Here is a 23,458-nt window from a genome sequence, read left to right on the forward strand (position 1 = left end):
TTGCAGAAGATCCGACATACTCCCAGAGAACTGGGACCACTGAATTCTGAGGGCCCATTAAAGAGATCTCATCCTCAATCAAGCCTGTGGCACCAGAAAAATGCAGGATGCCATGAGGCCGAGCAACCTCAGAAAATCGAAGGCCGGTAGATGTTGGGCATTCTGGAACTTTGCCTCCATCTGCAGAATGTGGAGAGCTCTCACCTCGGGAGGCGAGGCTTTGCCTGAGGAAGTATCCAAGACTGCTCCGATAAACTGCAGCTTTTGGGATGGTATCATGTTAGACTTCTTGAAATTGAGGGAGAAGCCCAGTTTTTGAAGGAAGTGACAGGTGATCGACAGATGTTCGGGAGAATGCGCTCTAATCAACCAATCGTCCAGGTAGGGGTAGCCGTGAATCACCCCTCTCCTGAGACTTGCTGCCACAACCGCCATCAGTTTGGTGAAAACCCTCAGGGCGGAGGTTAGCCCGAATGGCAGAACTCGAAACTGATAGTGAGAACCGCCAACCGCGAACCTCAGGTACTTCCTGTGCTTGGGATGGATTGGCACATGAAAGTAAGCATCCTGAAGGTCCAATGATACCAACCAGTCTTGGAGTTGGAGAGCCTGAAGGATCTGAGAAAGGGTTACCATCTTGAACTTGTCCTTCCTGAGGAACTTGTTCAAGTTTCTTAAGTCCAAGATGGGTCTCAATCCTCCGTCCTTTTTTGGGATGAGAAAGTAAGGGGAGTACCAACCCTTGTTCCTCTAAGGTACAAGTACATGTTCTATTGCACCTTTCTCTAGCAGGGTTAAAATTTCCTGCAACAGGAGCGGATCTGGAATTTTGACAGAATTGGTTCCCGGTGGATGGCCCTGAGGTCTTTTTAGGAAGGGAAGACAGTAACCTTGAGCTACTGTCTCCAGTGCCCAAGCATCTGAAGTATTGCCCTGACATTCTTTCAGATGCTGAGAGATTCTGCCTCCCACCAGGGTTTTTTGTGATAAGGCCTCAGAGTGACTTGGAGGCGGCTGCAGGAGCGGCTGAGGGCAAAGATGCCGTTCCCGAGGCTGGTTTTGCACTTTTTCCTCATCCACCTTTATTTATTTTGCGTCTTTGTATGGCCTGTCCTCTTCCTCTACCAAAAGAGGAGTAGTACCGAAAAGAACGACCTCTCCAGGAAGATGAGCCTGAATAAGGTTTCAGAGGCTGTTGCATAGAGGCACTAAGAGATTGAGCCACTGCTTTTGAGGTCTGTAGTTTTTCTAAGCTTTCATCAGCTTTACTACCAAACAGCCTCAAGCCATCAAAAGGCATGTTGGGTAGCCTGGCCTGCACGTCTGGTGCAAACCCTGACTTCCTCAACCGCGCAAATCTGCGTAACACTGTGCTTGCAGCCATGGATCTGCTGATACTATCAGCAGTATCCAGTCCAGACTGGAGACATTCCCCCATTAGCTCCTTTCCGTCTTTGACAATATTCAGGAAGCCTTCCCTTTCCCCGCCTTCCGGAATATGTTCAGCCGCTGCCGAAATGCAGTCCCACAGGGTATGGGTAAACCTGGCCAGGGTACAGGTGACATTAGTTGACTTGAGAGCCATGCTAGCCGAGGAAAAGACCTTACGGGCCCAAGCATCCACCTTCTTATCCTCTCTATGCGGGGGATAGATAGGCTGTTTGTCTTGACGTTGCAGCCTGAATAACCAGACTAGTGGGATGTCTACTTAAATAATCAGGGCAAAACTAGAAGTTCTGTACTTCTTTGGAAAATTACTGTTGACTGCAGCAACAGTATCAGGAACTTCCCAGTTTTTTTCTACTGTTCTCTGAAGTGCCCTATGGAAGGGGAGAACTGGGTCCTTCTGGGGGACGTGGTCAAATATATCAGTCATATCATCAGTCATATCATCCTTATCAAATGTGAGTGAGGCTCTACCCCAGCCTATTTATTCAACAACCCTATTCATTAGACTCCTGTACCCTGAATCTGCATGTTCTTCAGGGTCAGGTTTTGTAAACTAAGGGTGTCACCTGGGTCTCTCATTTTCGATTCTGGATCGTTTAATTCTTCTGGGACCTCTCTGGTACCATATTATACTCCAAAAGGAGAAACTTCTTCCTCAGAGACACTTCCTTCAAATATAGAAGACATAGACTTAAAGAAGTTTGACTTGGGTAATGGAGTAAATCTCCTTTCCTGTACTTGAGTTTGGGTCGAAGGAATCAAAGGAATCTTCAATGGTATCGAAGGAGTCTTCGAAGACACCAATGACGTCTTCGACAAAGGTGTTCTGCCACCGACAACTAGAGACAGAGGCCAGCGCCCAAGTATATTTAACCATGATGTCTCAGAGCTATCACCAACTAACATGCTAAATCGGCGAACCCCTCCAAAAGAAATGGAAGTTGACAGAGAAACAGGGCTCTTGCTTCAGCCTCTGTTTCAATTAGCGGGTTATGCAGCTGATGTGGAACCTTCGATACATGCTGTATCTGAGGCATTGGAACCAGAATCGGAAATGGACAAAATTGCGAGTACAGTGACCAACAATATAGAGAGGGCAACACTGGTCGAAGCGCTCGTTCATAGTAATTTGTAAGGGGCCAAAGATGTTTTATCAGAATTAAACTGTACAACAGCTCAAGTAAGACTGCAAAATTAAGAAGGAATTCAACACCTCGACTCCACTCCGGTCCCCACTCTAGTTCAAGACAGTCTACGGAATGGGACGATAAAGTAGTGGCTGGGGGGCCTATCGTTTTACCATCAGCACTGCCTACAACAGCCTTCCCCGGGCCAAGGGTGGGCTCTTTTTTACACCGCCACTGAAAGCAGAACTCAGCTGGAACAGGAATCTAGAAGCGTTTTGGCCAAACATTAAAAAAACACAAAAATAAAACAGCAACACTTTTTGTGCAACTATGCAAACTTATCTCCATGAAAATACTTCTTTAGGCCCCAAAAAAAATTCTTTCACAACTACTTGACACTTTGAGCAAAGTATGCTTACTGCTGTTTTTGGGAGACGTAGATAGGAGTTCGGGAGACCTCACGGGTGCAGAGGGTTCTATAGGGATTGATCGATCCACGATGGTCCCCTACAGTCACTTGGAATTCAATGAAACTAAAGAAAAAAGAAATTGCCGGAAGAGGTTTCGGTAACTGAGAAATCCAGTACTCAGGGCACCCTCAACGAGGGTGAACTATCCAACTTTGACTCATTTTCAAAAATGAAAGATAAAGTGAGCTTAACTTTACAAGCTTCTCGAATTTGTGGACCGGAATCAATCCAGATCTTTACAGAGAGAAGTGAGATGGAGCTTTCATTGGTAGAGAGATATTGTTAGAGTAAAAAAAATGATAGAATTAATTGATTCCTGTACTATATCCCCGATGAAGGTGCTTAAATCCAAGTCGACTTTGATTAGACAATGTTAATAACTTGGAAAGAACGCCAGAAGATGGAGAGGGCGATAGAGGACCACCCAAGATGGCGGCTCCTCAGTGAGCTCCCTGAAGGCTCCTTATAAATCCTGCCAAATCGCTGCAATCCCGACACATTGGCGTATGTACCTTATAGGTGCGGACCTTCCAGGGCTCCACAGGCAGTCTGCGCCCAAAATCACTAAGAATCTGCATCTGAAATCCCTCTGCGCCCGGCAGCGGTGGCCTGCGCCAGACCAGGCCCACGGAGACGAGACTGGTGCCCGCCCCCACCCCCTGGGAAGAACCGAGGTTCGCTGCGCCAGCCCCCGGTGAACGAGTGCAGGTGGCTCCGGAGTGCAAAAAAGGACCTCTCGAGGCTGAAAAGCCGGCGGGAAGCTAGGACGGGGACTGCAGCTCTGCGGCGGCTCCTGTGACGGCGTGTGGAGACGCCGGAGCGCTGTGGCAGTGGAGCCGCCGAGTAGGAGGAGCCGGCCGGTAAAGAAAACAGCCGACCCAGGCAAGGGCCGCTCGCCGAAGGTGAGGAGTGCGGCGGGGGTCCCCGGAGACACTGTACACGCACACAGGGGTGTGCAGGGGAAGCGCAAGAGAGTGTGGCGGACCCGTGGGGCGAAGGCAGGAGTAGACGGCCTCCCCACGGCGCTCCGCCGCACTTGTGTGCAAGATCAGCACAAAATCCAGTCTCAGTCCCTGAAGGGTGTGCTGGGAACACAAGGCCTTCCCCTCCTACACCTAGACCAACGCAGTTTATGGGATAACATCCCCTGGAACCATCAGCACGCACAAGCGCCCCCACTACCACCACAGCGGGTGCTTGGCATGAACTCAGGGCTCACCCACTGAAAGAAACTTGCCAGATCTGGGCCCCCTAAGCACGTGTTACGCCTGGGGAGCAATCACTGGAGACCCATAGAAACCTCCTGCCCAGCCCCTGGGGCACCATTCTGGCCCAAACCATCAGCGCCCACTTTCGGACACACTGGGACGAGACCCCCTTCCATCTGGGAACCAAGAACCTGCGCCCACCCGGCATTGAGCATCTTGGCGCCAGGGCTGACACTAAGCAGCATTGTGAGGCTGGGCCCCCCCCCCCACCTGCGACAATAGTGCTTGATTCCAAGACCACCCTGCAGCGCGGTCCCACCGCCAGACGCCAGGAAAATAAACACTCCGGGCGGCCCAAGCCCACGAGACCCCTTGCCCCTGCCGGTGTGAGACGAGTCCGAAACCCCAGCGACCCATACCTGGTGGAGGTGCCAGGTGCCCCCGGGACAAGCGCCAAGATGGGCAAACACGACAAACCACAGAGGAAACTCAATTTCGACGCTGGCCCTGCGTCAAAAACCCCAAGACAGGAAAACTGCCCAGACTCTGCACACAACCACGGCGAACTGGAGGATGAACACCAGCGGCAGGTTGATATCCGTGAGATCCTTGTAGAGCTTAAATCAGGGATAGGGAATCTGGACAGCAAAATGGATACGCTCTCGTCCAAGGTAGACCTTCTCCAGCACTGCCTAGACAAGCACAAGGACAGACTAGATAACGCCGAACAAAGAATCTCAGACTGGACGACGCCACGGCTTCATTAACTGCAAGAGTATCCACACTTGAAAACCAAATGAAAACAGTCATGGTTAAGAACGAGGACTTGGAGGGGCGCTCCCGCCGAAATAATATAAGAGCGATTGGAATACGGGAACAAACAACTCCCAACAGAATGGAAAACACCAAACCGATCCCTGGGGCACCACCGCACCCGATTATCGCCAATCTGTTAAACTATAAAGACTGAGATACTATCCTGAGGCTGGCAAGGGAGAAAGGGAACCTTCAATACGACGGAAACAGAATACAACTCTTCCCTGACTTCTCCCCAGCAGTCCAAGCCCAAAGAAGATCCTTCACAGCTGTCAAACGACGACTGCGGGAGAACCAAATCACATATTCAATGCTCTTCCCCGCAAAACTCCGTATCCAGTTTGAAGGGAAAGTCCACTTTTTCAACTCACCCGAAGGGACCACCCTATTCTTGGACGAGCGAAGATGTAAAGCCTCAAACAATGGCCGTCTCTTGGAGGGAGCCCGCCAAAAGAAACCCGCCATGACACGCAGATGCAGATCAGAACAGATATGGCAAGCAACACCAAGGGTTGGGATTTATCACACAAAGTAAAAGGAGCACCTTCCCCTGGGAGATCGCTAGCGCCCCGCGCACAGCAGTAACATGTTCACTTAAGGAGGGAGACCGAACGCACTAGTTGGGGGTTGTCCGTGTAAGGTACTGTTCGAGATAAGTTGTTATAGTTATGCACCGGCCGACCCTGGCCCAGCTCTACCCCGTTCCGCCGCATATGACTCCCGACCCAACAGACACAATCGTCCCTACAGATAGATCGCTGCTCCACTACAGACCACCACAGGTCTGCTCTCAGCCCATGCATCGAGAACATGGATCCCACCCGCTTGATTCAAGGTAGCAACATGGAACATCAGGGGAGGTAACATTCCCGCAAAAACAAGGAAGATCCTGCAGTTCCTCAAATGCCACAAAGTAGACGTGGCATTGGTACAGGAAAAACATCTCACCCCGCAAAAAGAACACCCCTAGGCCCGAAGCTGGGGCTGCCATTGATACTTCTCCTCCTACTCATCGTATGCTAGAGGGGTAGCCATCCTCATCAACCCTAAAGTTGGCTTCCGTATGAAGAAAGTGGAAAAAGACAGCGAAGGGAGAGGCCTTCTTGTACAGGGCGTCATCTCCAGGAACGATGTCACGTTCATAAACTCATACGGTGCCAACGTGGACGGAGCGAATAACTTCGATTGGGTCCTCTCACGACTCGCACAGACCGGACCGTCAACCATCATCTGGGGCGGTGACCTTAATACCCACCTAGACCCGCAAAAAGATAAATCACAGGCCAACTCCGCACAGCCTTCCAAGGCGAGCCTTCAAGTACAAGAGATCTGCAACGCATGTACCCTAGTCGACATATGGAGGCACGGAAATTGGGAGAAACGCGAGTATACATTCTACTCTGAAATTCACCACTCCAGCTCACGCATAGACTATCTGCTTGTCTCTACAAAAAGCGCATTTCAATGGGGTTGTTGCCAGATCCTCCCCAAGACTTTCTCGGACCACGCTACAGTGACTCTTGAATACAACCTCCCCAATGCAAAACCAACAGCAGCGCACTGGCGCTTTAAACCAGGTGCGCTAACGGACCAAGCATTCGCAGCCGAGCTCCGTGAGGTCATATCCTTTTTAAACATCAATCAATACTCAGTCTCCTCGGCAGGGACGTTCTGGGAAACATTAAAGTGCTATATAAGAGGAGTGTGCATCGATAAAGAAAACGGAATTCTAAAGCACTGACGCTATCTCCAAACACACCCAAGCGGAACTCAAAGAAGAATTGCTTAAATTCAGAGCACTAGCAGAGCAAGAGTTGAAATTCCTACGCTGCGGCTACCAGATACGTCAATATGGTGAAGGACAACGTCCTGGAGCGCTCTTAGCCCGCCTAATCGCCGCTGACAGACAAGCTACCCTGGTGGAAAGAATCTGCACCCCACAGGGGACAACAGTCCACACAGAACCAGATATAACCGACACCTTCCGCACTTTCTACCAGAACCTGTACAGCACACACTATCCAGACGACCCTGAACATCTCCATAACTATTTATCAGACACAGAACTATACTGGGTGGAGCAAGAACTACGCGAACCACTAAATGACCCCATCACTCAGGAAGAGATCCTAGTAGCGATAAAGAGCTTGCCCAACACTAATGCCCCCGGCCCCGACAGCCTAATCGGAGAATTTTACAAAGTATTCGCCCCATTAATAGCCCCCCTCCCATTGAAAGTCTACGAAGAAGCAGCGGAGTCAGGCGTTCTCCCACAGTCTCTGAGGGAAGCAAACATAATTCTTCTGCATAAAAAAGATAAGCCCCCCGAGGAATGCGGTTCCTACAGACCGATTTCCCTGATAAACCTTGATAATAAAATACTGGCCAAAATTCTATCCAACAGACTAATCCCCTTGATGCCAGCACTGGTGCTCACGGACCAGGCTGGCTTTGTGCCCAGACACAACACATCATTTGGCATTAGGAGAATGTTCGGAGCCATAGCAGCGATAGAGCCCACACAACAGGCAGCTGCAATCCTCCTGGACGCCGAGAAGGCCTTCGACTGTCGAATGGCCCTTCATGTTTGCGGTACTTAGGCAGCATGGCCTGGGGAACCAGTTCATAAAACTAGTGGCTTTATTGTACAATAAACCCCAATCAACCATTGTCCTAGGTTAATCGAAATCTGCGCCTGTCCGTATCCAAAGGGTACCAGACAAGGGTGCCCACTGTCGGTGCTATTATTTGTGCTTGTAATGGGTCCGCTAGCCTCCGGCCTGCGCACCCGGCATCTTCACAGAGGACTCACCATGGGCCCCCATAAAGTGGTCATCTCCCTCTACGCTGATGACGTAGTGCTATTCATACAAAATCCCAATGAAAATCTAAATCCTATAATGCACAAGATAATTACATTTATTATGGTCTCAGGCCTGAAAATTAATCACTCCAAGTCGATCATTTTTCTCCTAACGCCTTGTACAAGAAAATGTACAGACGAGTTCAATTTCAAATGGGAATGTGCTCATGTTCGTTATCTTGGGATCCTCTTTTCCCTGAACCACCGAGATGTCTTCCAGGACAACTACGAGACCACATTAAAATCACTTCAGGAGAAGGTGACCAGATGGAAGTCAGTGCCACTGACGCTCTGGGGCAGAGCGTCACTGGTTAAGATGGTGATCCTACCAAAACTCCTCTACCTGTTTACAAATATACCATATGGTTATGAATATCCCCCTTATTCCATGGAGGAGGATTGGGAGGGAGAAAGCTGGAGCTGCTCCCGGCCTTCCTGGGAATACGAAAGCTCTGAAAGGGAAACGCCATTTTCTTCAAGTTTGAACACAGGGCAATTGTTACGATCATCAAATATCTTACCTAAGGAATCTGGAAATGGTGACTCATTCCTGACTCTGGCTGATAAAACTGCAGAAGCAAAATACTGGGCTAACGCAAACCACGCGGAGGGACAAGAGAAGCAGAAAACTCTCTCCAAAACAACGCTTTTATTCCTTCTCGTCGGATATCAATCGCTCCATTACGTCGAATTAAAAAGATCAAGGTGGATTGAAAGTAAAAGGTTTGTACTCTTGGAGTCTGAAAAACTCCAACGTGGCTGAGGAAAAACGAGCAAGCGCTTTTTCATCATCCAGAAGCAAATCTGTTCAATGTACAAATACGTATTCTGTCCCTCAACATCAACAAGATGGCAATTCTAGTACAAGAGTTCCCATGCAAGATCCATTTTACTGCTTGAGATAAGAATGTATGGCCAACCTGTGACCTAATGGTCCAAAGGAAACTGATCAGCCACGACAGAATTTTTTGCCGATTCTGTGTTAATGTACTATACAAAGTAAAATTAGAACATCTGATCACAGAATGCATAGCACTATCTGTGGAGAGAAACAAATTCTTTGCCAAACACATGGTCACAATTGCAAGCATTCCACCAGAACACAGGTGGGTTAGAATACTCGCAACACAGCAACATGAGCATATGCATAGCAACAATTAACTTTCTCAATGCTTTGCAACTATCTGATGGGCATAAATGCTGCTGAACTGTTATTAATCTTGAATTTTGAAAAAAATTTATTAGCCCTGAAATTCTATTCATACAACTAAGCATCTAAAATTATTTGCTTTATTTGTTATGTTGCGTATTGTTATGCTCTCTTGTTTCTATATTGTTGCTTTTCATTTTCATGTTTCTAATTACGTTTCTAACCGCTGGTTTTCAATTATGTTCACAAATATGCTTGCAATCTTGTTTGTTTGAAATCATCTTTTGTTTGTTTGAAACTTTGTTCTAATTTTTGTACCAATTCATCCTTGTAAATAATGAATTAATCATGAACTAGATTTTATGAATTTGATATTAAAAAATTGTAAAGATGAGAAATCAGCTAAATCAATAAAAAAAATATTTAAAAAAAGATAAGAATGCGCTGTGGATCAAGGCGACAACTTCTTCAAAGGGCAGCATGTGATGATGTTGTTTCATTGTGCTCCTACTCTGTGACTAGTAAAAAGTGAAAATATAGCAGTGATTGAATTTGTTGAATAAGATCGTATGGATTCGGTGGTGGTACATCTTCATTCAATCATCGTAAAGGATCTATTGTAGACAACAGCGACAAGCCTACAAATGTTAGGCTTCGACATGTCAGCAATTAATAAAGCCTGGGCTAATGTGAAAACCTCACACCGTCTGTCAACACTATCACTACAGGATGAAAGAGTGAAATCTCAACTTAAAGAGGGCCTCTCCAGTTCAGGAGACCGCACACCTCATAACTCTCAAGGATTAGGAGAAGGAAGATGGGACGCAAGTATCGTCCACCGAATTTAACATTTAAGATAAGCTCAAGGATCTGAAAGAACTGTGAGGAGCGTGGAGCAAATCCGGGAAGATCAGCCGATCCACAAGCAGAGACTTCATGGGCATGGCTTCCTGAAGTATTAGCAAAGACAGAAATCTGTTAGCTAAGTAACATCAAGAAGGAAAAAAGCATAACCAGGCACTCATCTTGGAATACATGGGTTTTCGTCACACTTACATTTCTGACGTGGGTAGCATTTGCCATCCTGTGTTTCCAAGAAACCCGCCTGACATCTAAGCCAATTCTGGATGGTTTTTCCATTTGCTTTAATCCTGCCATAAAAGGCGGCATGGGGCAGCGCCCTCAGGCAGGATTTTTAACAGCAATTAGAAATGGTACCGGCATGGAAATAGTAAGCACTCTTAACTTGGGCCTGTTCATCCAAAGCACAACACTTAGGTATGGTAAAAACTGAAAACTAGGAGCAAACTCGAGAGGAAAACATCTATGTATAATTAATCTCTATTGGAACCCTGTGGCCATTACTCTACAAATAGATGATGTAAGAAACGGCGAAGAGCTTAGAAGAAGCATATAAATTAAAATCAAATATATAAATCAAAACAATCATATGTGGAGATCTTAATATGAACTGCTTAGACAACCAAGGGAAGCTGATAAGAGATGACTTAAGTTTATTGACTACTCCTCAGAGGAATGGATGGCATTGGCTCAAACTAATGGACAGTAGATCCTTACACATCCTAAAAGATCATGTTAGTCAAGACATTCCCCCCAAGCTCAAGCTAGGAGAGAAACAACCAACGTTCAATAATTGGACTATATGTTAATCTCAAGCGACCTCTTCAAAGAAGTTAATACCTTTGAGATCCTTCAAGATCAGAACCACATATGATTGGTACCTCGTCCACAATCAAGCAGGTGTCTACTCGTATTTAGGAGTCAAAATTAGTAGAACCTGTGTTGAGAAATGAAACATAATGGCTCTAAAAGAATAGGTCCAAATGTTGATAAAGCAAGCAATTCTTATAAAAAAGAAAATTCTGCCGATTTACACTGGTTCCACTGCTGGACGTTTATAGATTAAAAGTGGTCCCAGTGCTAACTTTTGGTATGGCCACCCTACTGTTCTTTCAGAAAAAGCAGTGGTTGCTTTTGAAGGTGCATTTTGGAAAGAAGTTCTGCGTCTGCCTAAATCAATTCAAATCCAAATTGTTAGGAGGGAACTGGGATTGGTTTAATTAAAGACAATGCATGCAGGACAATCCACTCCTGATTTCGTCAATGATTAAACGAGAAATTATTGGTGCAAATGAGAAATTGTGTAATGGAGGGATTACTTGAGGCGGCCCTAACCAACTTGGGTCTGTCGAAGGATCTACTGTGGAACCCTCAAAAAGTAAAACTAAAGCTGAGGTAATTAGATTGGATTACTATGCATATGGAGGAAAACAAATGTAAGCTCTTCTATAACCTCTCAAATTAAGTTTGGCCCATGGGTGACAATTTGGCATACCTGTAGAACTGCCCCAATGCATATTAAAGAGATCAGTTCATGAGGATTAGACTGATCTTGCACAAAACAAAGGAAATCCTTTGTGCTTGATCGTCTGATTTGTTTAAAGATGCTACATGTAGATTCTGCAGAGAGAGAGATACTGTGGAAAGGCTGCAACACATTTTTCTTTTCTCCAAAATGGTCAACTTTTCAAAGGACAAGATACTTTATACATCATTTGGAAAATATGTCGACTTTGGATGCTAAAGATTGGTGGAGCATTGTATAAGGAGGAGAGAATGCTTCCCTCATCATAACTACTGTTATATTTTTTATGGAAACACAAAGTTAGAATTGACTGGGTGTTAAAGGAAAGACTTGGGGGTGAACACATGGATGATTAATTGAGGAGGATAAATTTGCTAAAAGTGTGTACTAATCTAAAAAATGCACACAAAAAAACAGGGCATTTGACCCACTTCCGTTTTCATTAGAGAGGCTCCCACATCCTTGCTCTCTCAAGTAGTTTTGACTCTGTAACTTGCAACCCGTATATAGACAGTGTTCGGTATTCGGTAATGGATTAGGAAGCGTTGCCTTGTATTAATTAGGGACACACACCCACTCTGTTATACATCAACAGTCTTCAGATACATCACCAATGGCATTCAAATACTTTAGCTTCTCACGCGAATAGTGATCTTCAGCGTTATACGCGAGTGCTACAATTCCATTGTTAATAAGAATTCTATATAATGAACAGCTTTTACTTGCATTTAACACTATGCAAGTCAGAAAGGAGCTGGCTACAGTTATCAGCAAGGATCACACAGTGTATTTGAATGCTGTGCATCACTCAACGGCTTCACTGGTTTTGCGGGTCTCAATGATTTCCTGACTTCTTCTGCCTCTTCTACTTCTTGTCTCGCTGGGGACCCAGACCTTCTCCAGCACAGGTGTCTTCGGTTCCGGCCACTTGATGTGGGCGTTCCCTTTTCTGTCGAAACCCTCGGCTTGTCTTCTGCACTTTCACAGTTTCGCAATCACAGCAACAAGGCTCACATGGGGGAAACTCAGCCTCCTGCACACCTTCCGTGGCGCAGCCTCTGCACTTAAGAGTTTGGGAGAACAGGACTCTCTCAGAGCTCTCTGAGCTTGCAGGTGAAATCTACTGTCTCCACGGTACGGTGTCTCATCTGTTCTTCCACTTTCTTGGGATTTGCCAGCCTTGTGCTTCTCCTATGCTACTGCTGCTACAGCCAGCCTTCCAGCTCTCGTTCCTGCTCCTACACCTCCTCCTTTTATGCCTCAACGGTTCATTGATAGGCTTCAGGTGTAACCTATTAGCTTTAATTGCCCGACTACTGCAATGGTCTAGTGGTACTGCAATGGCCTAGTGGCTTGCCTGACTACTATATCTACATGCCTCTTCAGCCCTCTTCCTCGTCTCAGTACCTCTAGGATTCTGCGACTGGTAGTTTCTTTGACTAAAGTTAGGTTTTTCAACTTCCACATTATTTATAAGGGTAGATTTAATTCCCTGTAGGCTTTTAACAGAGGGACTATGAGAACTAGCTCTCATAGAGGAAGATGGTTTAGTGAAGACAACATAATCCTTTACTTTGTACCCTTGGGATTGATTAAGGTATTTCTGGGATACCAAAAAGGATCCATAACCTTAGGGTTCACAACCTTAGATCTCATATGAGATTGAGACACTTTAAAATGACAATAGGCCATAACCTCTCTAGGTACAGTGATAAGAATCTTCCTATCAGGGGATCAATACAGTGTCTCATCCCCACCCTGAGACCAGTCTCCTTCCAGGTGATCCTCCCACTGTACACCAATCCCAGGGATGGGATCGGGAAGTGTCTGCCTTCCCCCTGGCCACCTGGGAGGAGACTTTAGGCAGGGGTTCAGTGAGGGATCTGCAGAATTCTTCACACTTCCTTATCACTTGGTGGCTGCTTACTCTCCCCATGTTCCTCATCTTTCTCAACTGTCGAGTACACACCTTAATTCTTGGTCTTTTTTGTTAAATTTTTTTGGTTGAATAATTCAACCTTTCAATATTTAACAATTTACATACATTAACAGATTTGCATTTGTGTAATTACATAAATTAGTGCATTATAGTAAATTGTTAGATTACAATTATGAGTAAAAGAAACTTGAAAAAGAAAAAATAAGAAGCAAAATAAAATATTAGATAAAACAACAGTAAATGAATCTGGATATACAATACAATTTTAGCCTATAAATTAGAACCAAAGACAAATTAATAGCAAAAGACAGAAGGAGAAACAAAAGTTAAAATGAGGGCCAGTGTATACGACAATTCCAAAACACAATTTTATGAGACAATTGCAGTCAGGATCATTTATCAAGTGCAACAATAAGGAGAATGTCCTAGTTATTCAAAGTGTAAATGCAGAATAAATTGTGCAATTGCAATCTGGACGATTATGAGTTTTGAATGTAATAGTTTTAACCACAATATTTCTGTTGCTATAGTCCTAAATTCTTTGAAGTACGGTTTTAGATATATATTTCGCTGATGTGTCAGCTTAGGACATTCAGTGAGTAAGTGTTTTAGGTTTTCAGGTTGATCCTGAATGCAGCTCAATCTACAGACGTCACTGGGGAGAATTTTATGTTATCTTACTAATTCTTCTTTGGTCTTACAAAGGTCAAAGCGAAAACACATGAAGATGTTCCTATGTTTGGTGCTAGGACATTTCAGCAAATACGATTCCGTAGTTAACCATTTTTTGTCAGCAAATGGGTTCTCCTTGTGCAATTTGTATTTCCTACATGCTTCAACGGTGGAAATACAATCAATATGCCCCAGTTTATATTTAGCTTGAGTGGGATTTTCAATTAGTAAATCTTTAGAGATGCCTGCTGCAGTCAGTGAGGAAGTTAAGAACTGCAATTACAGGCAAAATTGTCATCAGAGTTCAGCATATATGCCGACAATTTGCCTAAGATCGTAATTGGAATGGTTGACATGAGGCATTTCCTGTACAGCAAATAGGCTTTCCAATTATACATCATAGCTAAGGATGGTAAACCAAGTTCATTCTTATCATGCACATTGGGAGGCTTTTAGGTAATGCTATGACACCTTTCCAATACCTTCCTTTGATTCTAGCCCTGAAGGATTCTGGTCTGTGGGGTTAGAATTCAGCAGCATATAGAACCATAGGAGTCGTTTTTTGGATGTAGAAGGTAATGATGGATGAATATGAAAATGTCCTGTATCTGGCCTTGATTATTCTGGCTTGTGAGGTGGACGATTTGAGTTTAGTTTGCATTTCTAATAGGTAGGGTAAATCTGATGGCTCATCGTTAAGGTTTACATCCAAATATTTATATTCATCCACAACTTCAACTTTCAACTTCTTGATGTTTAACAGCGATTTTAATGAATTAGTCTTATTTTTATTCCTTGGCTTGTAATACAAGAACTTTTGGTTTGGATACGTTAATTTGCAATAGATTTTTATTTGCATAATCCTCAAGCGCAGACAGCAGTTTTTGTAAGCCTCTTGGAGTTTGATATTAAAACAAGGTCCTCTGTGTAAAAACGTCAAGGCACGGGTGCTGTGCCTAGACATGGAGGGTCAGAAGTTATGGAGGTGAAAAGATTGTACATGTCAGCAATGAAGAAGTTAAAGAGCGTAGCTGCCAACATGCATCCCTGCTTCAAGCCTCTATGCTTATTTATAGGTGAAGATAGGTTTCCATCAAGTGTAAGCCTAACTTGAATTGATGTAACCGAATGTAACTGAAAGATAAGTTGAAGAAGAAAGGATGGACAAGCGGCTTCTGTTCGTTTATTTATTAGCATGTGTCTAGAAATGTCAAAAGCGGACTTAAAATCTATATATGCCATGTAGATGGGCTGCTTGGTTTGTTTGATTTGAATTTTTATGGCCGTTAATACAGTAAGATTAACGGCTGTTCCAAGGCTAGGCATAAATCCAGTCTGGTGGGAATCGTGCAAGTTGTTTTTGGAAATCCAGTTGTTAAGATCCCGAAGAATAAGTCCTGAGAATAATTTGCCTGGGATATCCAATAGGGGGTTAGTTACTTAATTGGAAATTGGCCTTTTTGAAAATTGGCACGATGATAGATTTGCGCCACGAAGGAGGAATTATTTGTGCATCGATGACATTAACAAAGATTTGACATAAGATTTTGGCCCAAAGATCAACATTGGTTTTCAGGATGAAATTCATTAAGCTATCTGTCCCAGGTGCTCTTGATGAGCTTAGTTTGGATATGCAATAGTATATATCTTCTAAGTTGAAGTCAAGCAATATTTTACTCTTTGGCAAAATAATAGATTCAGGATTTTGTTCTAGACACGCATAAAGATCTGAGAAATGTTTTATCCATGCCTGTTTGGAGACCGCATTTATTTGTAAGGACGCTTGGGAGTTATGAGTGGCATGATTAGTAACTGCCAGATGGCTCCTGATTGCTTAGATGCAATAGTTTGAAGCATTTGTTCACCATCTTGTTGGTACATAGAGGCTTTTCTTGCTCTCATCCAATGTGTGTATTTTTTCCTGAAGCACTGCGTTCTGGCCACGCGGTCAGTTGCTGGTAAAAATCTATTTTGTCTAGTGGCTGTACGAAGGGCAGTCTTTTTGTGTTTGACTAATAAGTCAAACGTGTGTTTGTGACTAAATTGGGGTTTTCCTGTTACTGGCTTCTGTTTGAAAGGTTGCAGGGCAGCAACATAGGCCCCTTTGTGTGATGTGCATGCAAAGAGTTAAAGGCCTTGGATTTCAAGCAACTATGAAATTTGTTCAACAAATCAGATGACCAATGTAGGTGATTACGCCTTCCAGTGACTAGAAGATCAAAGTTGAATGTGAGGTGTCTTTGTGAGAGAGGGGAAGAGGGGAGACGTTCCACAGCCATGCCAAAGTTAGTTGATCATGGTTGCTCTAAGATTGTCTTTTGATAATAAAGTTTTCTATTCTCGCAAACATCAATCTGTCAATAAAATTATAGTCAATTATGGCATGCTGTCTAGGCCATGTTGGATTTGGCGGAATGTCGCCCATAAGCGCTCCATTGAGCATTATAAGTTGTCTATCCACCATCAAGGCGTGCCATCTACGAGAGAGTGCTAGGTCACTTTTACAATCATTGGTCATACAGTGAAGATTTAGATGCCCAACTCTAAATGTTGCTGTTACCGTTGAGTTGGCTACAATCAAATCTAAAAGAAATTCCACATCACAAAAAAATGTATCAGATACTAGGCTATTATGGTTCCAATAGATGTTCAATAGTGCAATAACCTGGACCCCAATAATGATTTTAACTAGCTGCATGTAGATGTTGGGCTCCACCCACGCCTCTAGTTTGCATCCTGTTGATAACTTAGCTGCTACAAGTAGGCCTGCCATGGGTCTACCTTTGCCATGAAATTTGGCTGGGATTGCATGGATGACAAAATTATCCCAGACTGGAGTATCCACCAGCCATGTCTCTAGCAAAGCAACTATGTCATTGTTCCAAAGCATGAATATGTGTATTTATTAGATGATTGATACATCTCGTGTTCCAACTAATTCTTTTGAAACACTGTGTGGGCTGAGTTTCCAATTGCTAAAGGTCATGTTTTAGTCATATTTGATTTTGGAGGGAGCCTGTCATGGATTGAGCTTGTGTTCGTTCATTTTTCTGTTTTTGCATGCATGTTATCTTAAAGTTATCACGATCTGGGAATTTGTTTATGATGGGGTGGAGTTTGGTGGGCCCTTTGGACTTTTTCCTTTAGAGCCAGCTGGCTCATGAGAGATAAAAAGGCCAAGATCAAAAAGCGATTGTTTTGCCATCCAAATTGTGTTAAACACTATGCCCGATTTAACCAACAATCGCACTGCTCTGAGATTGGGGGCAAGTAAAAATTCCACCTGATTTATATCAGAAGAATACAGATCTTCCAGACTGTGGACCTTGTTGAAAACGTTCAATATAGATGATCTGTTAAGATCATAAGAGGGTAACAGTTTAGGTCTACATTGAATGACCAAAGGGTGTATGTAGGATTTAAGCTTGTTGTTCATTGGGTGGGTGGTAGGTACCCCAACGGATGGGCAGTGGTTATTTCATTGTTGAACTGCTTGAGGTTTCAACCTTGATTGAGCTACTAGAGATATTGTTGAAGATGATTCAGAATTAGCTGTTTTATTAACTGGAATTCGATTTTGAAAGTATTGATGAACCAACTTTTCAATCTCAGTTCTTCTTTGCTCTAAGGTGCGAGAGTTATCGGTTTAATTTTTGTCGATGAGATTAATGTTTTCAGTATGGCTTTTAATGCAAGATTTTTTGCGGGAAAAGTCTGTACAATCAGATTGATGATTTTTAATTTCCTCCAAAAGATCATCCAAAGGTTCTTGGGTGGTGGGAGTGTTGTCATTCGGCATAATCCTGTTGGGAATCGTTAAGCCGCGTCAGGTTAGTGTAATTTTTTGTGATCGCTAAAATGTTCTTTGTGAGTTGATTTTTCGGCTTTGACAGTTTTTTATAAACTGTTTATAAACTGTTTATAGACTGTTTAGAAACCGCTTGATTATGAGAGGGGGGCCAAATTCATATTTTTGGATTTCTTCTTATGCTCCAGTGTATCAAGCTGTGGCCGACTTGTCAACAGATTTGGAAAAAATCACAAAGTTGTCCTTATTAATTTCTTTTTGACAGGCTCCTTCTAAGATATTGCTGGCTGATTGGTCTGGAATTTTAAAATCAATTATGGAGCTAGCAGACTCCAGTGAGGCACGGTTTGAGGAATTGGGGCTACCTCTTCAGAGTCTGTAGTCATGTAAACATGTTTGGATTTTTTCTGAAATGTTTTTTGCAAGGGAATTGATGGAGCATTTATTTTTAAGTGCATGGCTTCATACATTTTAGTAAGAGATGTTGGGGCAAGATTCATGGCCATTAGTATAGACTGTAACAAAGTGTCTAAACGGGAAGGAGATGGTAGTTGGTTATTTGAATTCTGGAGTGTTAGCGGTTTGGTCAAGGAAGGACGGGAAAAGGAAATAGAAAGAGCAGATGAGTTATGGGAGGATGAATCGAACATGACCAGTGATTGAGATAGTAGCGAATGACAACTGGGAACATTTAGAGGCTGTGGTAAGTGAGTAATGTCATCTGTGCTGCTGGTTAAAAGAGCCACCTTTTGATTTATTTCTGTAACAGACCCAATTTTATTTTCATTGTTTGTGTTGGACGGTGAGTTGATGGTAATAAGGTCATCCGTGATGGCAGCGGTTGGAGGATCGCCAGGAATTATCGATGTAATCGAAACTGTAGAAGAAGCATCCATGCTCAACACATGCTGCATAATAACTTCACCAGGCTGTTTAGAGGACTGATTTTGAGATAATAAAGCCATAGTGATATCACTAAGATCTTGAGTGGCAAGGGTGGGAGTGGTCGATGAGTGCTTGTCGGTCAGGATTTGGGGCCCTGTTTTAAGAGAAAGGCTTTCAGTGGGGGCCTGTTTAAGAGACAGTTTGGAACATGTACCCTGGCTGCCAACTTTTAGTTAAGTCAACTCGGTAAAAATAACGAATATCAGCGGACGTTGATTGCATCCGTGCACGAGTTAGAGGGGTGTTTGTCTTAAAGTGATCCGCTTTTAGCGGTGTCCGTTTAAGGTGTTCAATTAATTTCAATGTGACAATTTTAGACGGCATGTCAGATGTTGACTTATACAATGTGTGCTGAGAATGAACCAACATACACTCAATGAAACACGCTAAGGTAGAAATACAAAATAAAGTAAAACGGAGCAGAACGATTTTGGTGGTGCGTTGGGAACAACGCTAGAGAGCAGTTGTCATTTCACTCGGAAAGAATACAGATGACTATTACTAAGCCATCACAATATCTACAGGTTCAACCAACAACAGGAACAGCAGTGCAGAGTGGTATTGCGTCCAGCCACCCATACCAAACAGCCAAAACAGCCCTTTCCAGCCCTTCGCAGTGCGCGTGCGCTAATGTGCGCACGCTAATGTGCGCGCATCTTTAGTATTATGGGAATTGTGAGAAGGTGGGAGGAACAACCTTCATAGTATCTAAATTAAAGAAATATACATGTGATATGTTAAATAAAGGAGCGTTCTTGTTCAGATGAGTATAAACTTCCTTAAAAAAGTCTTTTTAGGTCCACGTTAGGTGAGGCATACCAATTGTAGTCCTTCTGTAAGTTCGAGACCGTAGTGCAGAGCAGCAGGGAGAACAGCCAAAACAGCCCTTTCCAGCCCTTTGCAATGCACGTGCGCCAATGTGTGCGCTCCTTCTGTATTATGGGACTTGTGGGAAGGTGGGAGGATCATTTATTTTTAGCATCAATTGTAGTCCTTCTGTAAGTTCGAGACCGTAGTGCAGAGCAGCAGGGAGTACAGCCAAAACAGCCCTTTCCAGCCCAATTCTTGGTCTTATATCCTGTGATATATGATGAGAAAGTGCACTAGTGTGGGTCTGATGGTAAGGTGATACTAATGAAGTAAGTACTGCACAGGAAAAACACACAATTGCTAACATTGCCTTGTGTGATAACCCATTAATACCTCATCCTTATTGCAGGCGAGTCAGGATATTTCTTACTATCATGGCTACAGACAACTGTTGAGCAACATTTGTTGAGTTGGAGGAACTCCCCACTCTCCTTGATGAAAGGTGAGAGACAGGAGGGATAGGGCTGACACGGCTGCTACCAGATATGTCTACAAGTGGCGGATGAGGATGTACCCCCCCCCGCTTGCTATTCTCATATGGTTGTTAGCCTGTCCTCAAATCAGCCCCGAGCAATCCCACATCCAGGAACTCCATTCTCTAGAATATACCACAGAGGAGCAGACTGGTACATGGACTGGAAAACAAATATGCAAACAGGTAGCTTGCAAACCATGTACTCCAGCACTCATATTGGAGGAAACACTGCACCCAGGAGAAGAAACCACAGAACACAGCAGAGCTGGCAAATTTACTGTAGGCAACTCCACGGTGCCTGCCTCAGACGCTTATTAAACTAGTGGTTTCCATTAAAACCTAATAGAAACACAAGTCCATGAACCAATTGCTGACCTTAGACAACAAGCCTATAATAAAGAGATGATCAACATGGGTACGCTATGGAACTAAATAACTGGGAGAGGTCCTGAGGCATACGGTGAAAGCAGAGGCTGGAGGAACCTCCAGACTGTTACTCCTAAAGGAGGCTTCCCAGGAACTGTGGTTGGTTTTGGTTCTTGTGTTGTCCAGACCGTGGAACATTTTGTGTTGAAGCAAAGGGTAGCCTGGATGCTAAGGACTCTTAAGACCATGTCTGAAGACTTTTTGTTGGCTACATTATTTGAACATTTATAATGGAGCTTAGAGTCGCCCAAGGAGGGGCAAGGACTTAAAATAGGAGTTGGAACTTTTTGATGTACTTTGATCTTCAAAGGGGCTGGGATATCTGGAAAATAACCAATTTTTTGCTGTCCCATCCAAACTACAGAAATTCCCTCATTATTTATAGATGCCCCAAGAACTGATAGGTGTTTGTCAAGCCATAATCTTAAGAATCCTGACACTACATAAGGACCTGTTAAATAACACTAAGCATGATGTGTATCATTGCCTCAAGTTCCCCACAAACAGCAGACAGAGCAAAGCAACAGTACGGTAGTGCATACACAAAACAGGTGTCCCTGTGGAGAGGACTTGTGGCTTACTCCACTGAAGGTTCCAATGTCTTCACAGAATATGTTGTAGTGCTAAGCTGAGGCGGAACCTTTGGACAGCGAAGATAAAGTACCAACTCCATCCACAGGAGCACGATTTGATGGAGCTGAGACTTGCCTTATGAAATGACGCATTTACAAATTGTAGTTTGAGACGTCGACACCTATCATCTGGGCATTTATGCTGTGCAACATCTTGTGTTTGAAAATCGTGGTTGACAATATCAGGATGTTGGTGGATGGTACCAATGTCAACATTTGATGATGCTGGCTCACTGCCAGTTTTGAGTCAACTAAATCATCCTCCTGGGCAGATTTAATTGCTTTGCCATCATGGACTCAGCCCTTTCAGACAGAACAATCTTTCTACAATGTGGATCCCAATTAGTGGCAATTCATTCCTTTGAACCATTTTCAGAAATCATATGCAGCATCACTCTAGAGGCCGCTATTGCCCCACTCCTCTGTTACCTTCAACTGCAGACACAACTCTTTTGTAACGGTAGCATGTTTTTTTAAACACATGCAAATGATGCCCACATTCTATCACATCTAGATGGTGGGGTGTCAACATCGGATTCTATTTTGTCCACAGGGTTTTCCGCAGGAAGTTACTGGATGGGCCAAAAGGATTAAATTCAATGCAAACAAAACAGAATCTCTCATTTGTGCTCCAAACCCAGTCAATGGGACCCCAACCCTCTGGCCAATTGTTCTTGGTACTCCACCAACTCCAGTAAACAAAGTCAGACAAAATAGGCATCACCACTGACAGCCACGTTTCTAGTGTCCTGAAGGTTAATAAGGTGGTTGGCACCTGCATTAGCCGAAGAAGAAAACAAAAGAAACTCCTGCTCTCTTTTAGTCATCATGTCTAAGTGATTAATAATTTTTAACTTCACAACTTGGTTATGAAAACCCACAAAGAATTCAATATATGTTAGACAGCATTATACTCAAACTTTCTAAAGGTGCACAAACATTAGCCACATTATTACAACTACACTGGATTCCAGTTGCTCAAAGTGTAAGAATAAAGGTCCTCTGCCTAGTACATAATGCCCTCCACCACAAAGGTCCTAAATCTATCAGTTCACAAAAACATCAAACGTATTGATCAAAAAAACAGGTTGGCAGTTTTTCTCAACTCAATCGCTCCTCCTTCGAAATTCAATACCAGAATTTCTTCAGGACGTCATAGATCATTTGTCTTTTACAAAACAGCTCAAAACCTTCCTCTTCTCCAATTAAATAGAATTTCGGTATATAATTCTATCACTCGTCTTCCTTTCACACTCACTTGACTTTAGCCTTACCCTATCAGAATTGTTATATATTGCGAAACTGCCCCAATGAGGCCTTAAGATGCACTTTATAAGTAAACTTATGCTAAAGTATGTACTTCTGCCTGAGCTTGATCCATGGCTAAGTGGTTGCAATTTAGTTGGCATTACCTGCAGAGATACTTTTATGCAAAGCAACTTGGACATTATGTGTGTTAATGTCCTGGAACAATTCTTCATGTCTTGCACATCTATAATGATTGATCTCCAATACGGCATGTAAATGGCAAAAGTCCAGGAAAGGACTTCTGTCACTTTAATGCTGTAACACTACTGGTTTCTTTCAGGATGTCATTTCGGCAGAGGACTCAAATATAATGATTTCTTTTAAAGCAGGGGTGTCTTTGTATTGCCTGCTTCCTCTCGACCGCCCCCTGCATCTTTGACTTCTCCCCTCAAGCAACATCACAAGGCAGTTGCAGTTCGAGCTATGAAGCAGAACTTGCTTTTGCATAGGAAATGCACAGAAGATGTAACTGCTGTTACGTTTTCACATATTTAACGGCTAAAAAAAGCAGAGTTCAAATCTGAACTGTCATGACATGTAATGCACAGTCCATACCAATGCAAACTGTGAATGGCTATAAACACTTGTGTAAATAATGCATTGTCTACTCAAATGGTTGGATTTTTTTAGCATGTATTTTGGGCATTAATATGCAACGTGATGATGACACACAGAAAAGTGCAAATGAACACCCCAAAACATCATCCACAGAAACTAACCTCTAGCACTAGATGCCATAAGTTCCCATGATCTTTGCCAATGCTGTTGGGTGTTATACTACTGGTATCTCGCTCCCTTGCAGAACTCTGCGTGGGCCCTCGACAGTCACTTAAGACAGGAATTGGAGGGGAAGATGATTGATATACTTTTCATGCTTCTTGAAAATATGGGTACTTGCTGTTGGCAGTCTTTCA

The 23,458-nt window shown here is 43.6% G+C and overlaps 1 protein-coding gene across 3 annotated transcripts in view; it reads right to left on the bottom strand.

Moving 5' to 3' along the window:
* The window catches only part of MINDY3 (MINDY lysine 48 deubiquitinase 3), a 1,607,185-nt gene that overhangs the window by 756,372 nt on the left and 827,355 nt on the right, over positions 1 to 23,458 (bottom strand). The gene's annotated exons all lie outside the window — the stretch shown is intronic.

This window comes from Ambystoma mexicanum, chromosome 2q (genome assembly GCF_040938575.1).
Source record: "Ambystoma mexicanum isolate Mex_15411 chromosome 2q, UKY_AmexF1_1, whole genome shotgun sequence".
NCBI lineage: Eukaryota > Metazoa > Chordata > Amphibia > Caudata > Ambystomatidae > Ambystoma > Ambystoma mexicanum.